The 6,605-nt window shown below is 30.9% G+C and overlaps 1 long non-coding RNA gene across 1 annotated transcript; it reads left to right on the forward strand.

The window, feature by feature from the left end:
* Nucleotides 1-550: 550 nt before the first annotated feature.
* Nucleotides 551-2,573, forward strand: LOC109618515 (uncharacterized). Its single transcript, XR_002199391.3, has 2 exons — nt 551-676; nt 2,106-2,573. It is a non-coding gene; the product is annotated as an uncharacterized lncRNA (long non-coding RNA).
* Nucleotides 2,574-6,605: the final 4,032 nt, after the last annotated feature.

Here is a 6,605-nt window from a genome sequence, read left to right on the forward strand (position 1 = left end):
AAAGTGATGCAGTGATGTAATCTTCCTATTATTGTTCTGTAGAAATTATAGTTCCAACTATGAAAGTATTGATATTTTCAGGTAAACAGACGCCTACATTATTTTACCATTAATCTAAAATGCTTTTATTGACGCTTTTTTCATTTATATACTAAAATTATTTATTTTTCTCTGAATAAGGACAATTTTTTAAAAATCCTTTTATTGGAATGGAAAATTTGTTTCTTATTCAATAAATAAAACCACAAAAATACAAAAACTCAGGGTAAACACATCCTTTATTATAACAGAAGATTTGAATGCAATAGGGGACACTCGCATAGTGTTTTTGTTGAAAAGATCCGTAGGTTTTTTGTGCATCCGTTTTAAGTTTTTTTTCTGTTTTATTTTTTTTTTCAACGAAAAACAAAGTATTGAATGGTTATTGAATAAATAAAAAGATGCTTTGTAAGAAAGAATCAACAATTCACACAATTAGCATCTTTCAGTTTAAATCTTTAAAGAGGACCAGGAGAAGAAAGATGAACAAAATTGTGTAAACAATCAGAAAATAGAGTTAAAAGGTATGTTTCTAAACAATTTCTCAAGGGTTGCTTAAAAGCTTTAGTACAAGGTTCTTTGCATCATAAGAAAATTTCAGATGGGGGAATGACTGGGGAAATGATTGTTCATCAAGGTAGGCTACTCTCTTCTTTTCGTGTAGATATTAATCTTTTGATACTACGTTCATTTACAGAATGAAAAGAAGGCTTGATGGTCAACAAATTAACCGCCAGATCTACCTAAAATTTTAAGATATGATTTGTTAAGCTATAAACTATAATTTAGTGTAGAAAAAATCCATATATTATTTTATCTTAAATTGGGGTACATGTATGTACAGAGCCCTTCTTTTAGAGAAGATCAACAGAGTCTAAAAATGATTACGACGATCTTAAGAACATGAATTGCATTAGGTTTGCAATCATACAGTAAAAGTTTCAAACTACTAAAGCAAAATCACAATAGAAACGCTTTATCTTTAAAAAATCATTAAGGTATCAAAATACTTTACAGGAACAGTCAAATCATTGGCTAGATAATCGTCGACATTTCTAGACTCAATGAATTTCCTAAAATGATGAGCTCTATATAAAGATATAGAAAATGTTAAAATTTTAAAGTCAAAATATTTCGATATTTTCTTTGTTCTTTATTATATTGTTTCTGAAAAAAGATACCATATTTTAAAGTTTTTCCAATAGATCTGATGGGTAATTTGTTGATAATTCTGCCTCCTTAAAGAACCAGTTTGAATAATGTGCAAGACATTGACAAACATTTCGAAAAAGTGACATTTCTTAAAAGATTTTCATTGGAAATAAAGTGCAAACATCAAAATGAAAATTTTGCAATGTAATAAGTAATCAATTTAATTGATAAGTCGTCATACGTACTGCAAAGGAATATTAAATGAAATTTAAAACAAATATGAATTATGCAAAAATTAAATTTCAAATGCCACAGTTTGGAAAGCTACGCTCTTGAATTTTATTTTGAATTAAAATCGAGAAAATTTATCATTGGAAATAATTTATCTGTAAAAGGTAAATGGTAGAATTTTCTTCAGAAAGGAGTACATTAGATCCTCAACCTTGTCCTTAATCGAAACAACGAATGCTTAAAGTAAATTCAACTTAATAGTTGTCAAAATAAGTTACAGAAACAACGTTGTCCTAGTATGGTATTTTCTCCATGAGAGATAGAATTTCTGGACTAATTCCTTCAAACAATAATATCTTTACATTCCTTGGGATGTGGTTTGGCTGTTTAATCAAGCCCAAATGTGATGAAGCAGAATTATTGAATACATTATAATATCAGAAAAGAAATATACATTCTGAAGGAAACGACCTAAATAGATAATATTATATCTCGACTGAAATCAGGTGCTCTTTTAACATCACTCTTTGCAGGGGCATCTGAAATGTTACTTGGTATGTAATGGGCAATTGTTATAACAATATACCTATGTAAGATGCCCGGGGTTTATTAATGTAATTGATACATTTCTTCATCAGAAACATCTTGCGAGGAATAAAAAGACTCTGTTTGTGTTTTGATAGGTACTGAATGGCACAGAATGAGAAGAAACAATAGAAGGGGCACAAGGCATTGAGATGACGAGTCACGTGATACCAACACACAGACGTCGAAAACAAAAGACTCATAAAAGTGTCTCTCCTTACAAGCACGCTTCAGTTCCCGCCATTGTAAATGGGGTCGGTGAAGTTATCGCGTCTTATAGATAATATAAAACATCAAATCACCAAGGATATTTTGATTATCCTCAATAGTTATTGCCATCCGCGAAATGAACCTGTTTCATTCTTCTGACAACTCCGTCAGCAGATTCATTGCGAGATAAGGAACATCTTAGGCGGGTATGCATTATACTAGCCTTATAGAAGATTTTGAAAAGATTAATTAATGGATTTACACTTATTGCTTGCCATCGCAACAACAATTTTTAAACAGTGACAAGAATTCAGTGCAAAATGCTTTTGAATTCTGAAATTAAAATTGTGTTTCTCGTTCAGTGTTTCAAACATTTCTTCTTTTTATAATCCTGATCTCTTAACATAATGTGGTATTTGATTTGGTAATTAAAACATCTTTAACAAGAGACTTTCATTGCTTATATATAAGAATCAGTTTTTTAGATTGTATTTAATTTTTATATTTAACTCTGGATTCCCATTGTCGCAATGCAAAGTTTTGACTCATACAGCAAAAAGAGAAATCTTAACATTGAGAAAGCTTTATGTTTAGAGTTTAAACCCCCAAAATTCTATACATCACAATTTTCTCTTTATCAGTTTATTAAAATAAAATTTACTTGGAAATTGTGTACCTTTTAAGGTCTACCACGAATTATTGGCGCAAAATCACAGTTTGAACAGATCTTAATCTATATACAAATGTACTTTCTCAAAATGATTGCATTGTAAAATACTATAATGCAGCAGCTAGGGTAGGTTTCAGATCATTCTCAATTTATTTTGTGTTTCCTTTGGTCCTAAAATTGGTCCGATTCATGGATTGGAGAATCTTCAATCTGTTACAGCAGTTCATCAGAGCATTACTGTCAAAGATTTTCCAATTCAATCTTAATATACAAAATAGTATACAGTTGTTGACTGGGGTCGAGGGCAACAGTTGATCTGTCGGACCGGCTCGTAAACTGTTGCCCAATGCCTAAGGCAACAGTTGATCTGTCGGACCGGCTCGTAAACTGTTGCCCAAGGACTAAGGCCGCGGGCAACAATTTGCAAGCCGGTCCGACAGATCAACTGTTGCCCTCGACCCCAGTCAACAACTGTTTTGTTATACCCCTTCTAATCAATAACACGTTTTCGCAGAATGTGACGTCACCGGTCAACAGTCTTTTGTAACAGTCGATTTTAACAGTTCCAATCCAATAGTTCTAGTCCAACAGTCAAAAAGCTGGACTTTTTTTCGTATTATATACGAGTTATAAAGTAACTGTTTTACAGGGGTATAACAATTTAGGCTATTCCTGGGGCTTCACTATTGTCCCGAGAATTACAGTTTCAACAAACGGTATGTATACCATATCAAGATGCTTCAAAGGTCATACCATAATCTGCAGCACTGAAATTCGGCGGAAATGACTGTATGGGGTTAAATAACATATATACTTTGGTCTTATTTACATGTGTTTGGATATTAGTCATCATCAAATTATGATCATCATTCAATCATAGAGCTCCCTTTTCTTCCTGTAAAAGTTAATACTTTAAGGTGTGTGTCTAGAATAATAACTTCATGTGTTCGTTTAAAAGATTTATCAAATGAAAAATCTAATTTGATCTTATTTACATAAAAACAATTATCAGATAGTGTTCGTCATCAAACCATAAAACTTCACCTTCCTCATTATACAGTTCCTTCTGTGTTACATGTACTTGTGCTAGTTTTGCAACACCATAAATACCAAATTTTGTTATCATTCCAGTCTCAAACAGATATTAGAATTGAGTTCCATTTAGTTTCAACATAAAACAACTTTTATGAAAACTGCTATAAGTTTTGTAACAATTCTAATTAATTTACATATTGACATATAAGATTTGAAACGGAGGCGTTGTACTTGAATAGTTAAGGGTTATGTTTTCGACTGCATAATACAACTTCCTAAGCTCGATTTGCCTTGTGTGTGTGTTTACTTTTTAAAAAAGATAATGATATGATGGTTTTGGGTTATTTGGATATAATTTCACTCAAAAATCAATTCGATTCATACGACAACCAAGAACAGATTTGTATTTAATGCATTCGTCTTAAATAAATAAGTTCATCCAACTATACTTTTCTGTAAAATTTAAAACACCTCCACCAAACTATCTTTTAATCGTTAATCATGAAAACGGAACTGATTTTACAATGGAATTTGGAGGAAAGTAGAATTTTTCAATGGCTTTCTTTTTCTTAATTTAAGTTCATTTCTAAAATTTATCAGTGCCTAAATATCATTCTGTTGATCTATATTGATGACACTAACATGAACAAATTTGATCAAGTAAATTGATTCGGTAAACCCTCTTCAAAGATATAATGATACCGTGTTTTACATTCAAAAATGATATACAGAAGGTCACTACTTGCTTTTAAATTTCGGCAGACGCCGTGACTGTTCGTCGCCACGTGATCAACGTGATGAGATCTCGCGAGATAATAGAAAAAATATCTTGAGTGCTGAACACGCGATGAAAACATTCACACCTTACAGAAACGTCTTACAAGATTAAACGATAGGATTGAATATCTAACAGGTTTATAGTTTGTGTATCAAATCAATTTTAGTTTCTTCCTCACCCAAAATGCGATGAACGAACAAATTCTTGAAATTCTGATAACCATGTTTGTCTGTCATAGGAAGTTCCGATAATAAATATAAGGTAAAGATAAAGATAAAATGAACAAGTATTGTTTGACCTTTCAACCCAATCATAATTTTAAGATGATCCTGGAATAAATTTATTTCTAATGAATATTGTACATGAACATTGACACTATATCCATATTCATTTGTCTCAAAGTATACCTTTCCATTGATTTAATTTTAAAGATCAACCTTTTGTATTGTTATTTTATCTTTCAACAAATCCGATTGTGTTCATAAAACTACTGACATAACCGAATCTTGATCAAACCAGTCCGAATGTTTGCCCATGTATGAATATGCAATTCCTTGAATTTTTAAAACTCCTTTTAAACCATCATTTAGTTTGATTCTTTAAGAAACAACATTACCTCAAATGAATATAATAAATAATGGTTACACTACTAATTAAAAGATGTTTCTCTTCTGTTGTTACAATGCGTTGATTACTTCGAGATGGGTCGATACTTTTGTACATTGGGTATAAAGCTGTTCCATCTTATGTAGCAAATTAATCGTCAATACATGGTTAATACATTCTATCTTGAAAATGAGAGAGAGAGAGAGAGAGAGAGAGAGAGAGAGAGAGAGAGAGAGAGAGAGAGGGGGGGTTCATTCCCACACAATCCACATAAAAATGCAGTGCATTGTTCAAGCAAATACAAATGCTGAAAACTCAATCGTTCAACCTGAATATTCTTGTGCTTTTCTTAATTTTCATTTCATCGTTACAAAAATTACTTAAATTGTACAAATCAGGTGTAGTTTTTCTTACATAAGCATATTAATATAATATTTTTGTGTTAATTATGACGATTACAGAGAAAAATAAAAAAAATCATAAGCAACTAAAAGTATCTACATTAGCAAAAATGCAAACGTATTAAAACAAGTATTATTGTGAGTCATCATGTAAAATGGTTTAAATTAAAAGTAAAAAAATCGAATTGCACCTAATTCTTTGGGATACAACCATTATTTTGCTTACGACATTTTACAAAGCACCTGATGGTTAATACCGTACCCAATTTATGCAGTTTAAAAATAACGATGTTTGTTGAAATTTATAAAATGACACGATCATGGCTAATTGTAAAAAAGAGTAATTATATATACCATAACAACTTAATGACGTTTATCCGGTTAGCCAGTTCAGATGACTTTATCAATATATAATAAACATTTAATATTCACAAGGCATACACAAAAAAAATAACAACAGCTATATAAGCTACTAATGATTTAAACTTTGAATATTAGTTTTACATTTCTTGTAATCTAAGCAATAATAATAAGAAACTTTTGGCTACATTTCAAACTTTTATCATAAGTAACTAACTAAAACGGGTTGTTGGAATAGCTCATGTACTAAAAGTAGAAAAAGCAGGTAATGCATGTAAAAAAAAGACATGAATCTCATTATACTTTTGTGTTGCAACATCATGAGAGACATAAGAGAAATTCTTTAAGACCAAAGAAATTTTAATGAAAATCTCTCAAAAAACTTTCAATGTAAGCAAGTAATGTTAATTTATTAATATTGACTTTCAATATTATAACAAAAAGATTAAAAAAATATGCTTCGCCATAAAAGAATAACCCATTTTGTCTTGTATTAAATTGCAAAGTTTACCAAGCGCCTTTTGGAGAAGAGCATGAT

This window comes from Magallana gigas, chromosome 6 (assembly GCF_963853765.1).
Source record: "Magallana gigas chromosome 6, xbMagGiga1.1, whole genome shotgun sequence".
Taxonomy (NCBI): Eukaryota; Metazoa; Mollusca; class Bivalvia; order Ostreida; family Ostreidae; genus Magallana; species Magallana gigas.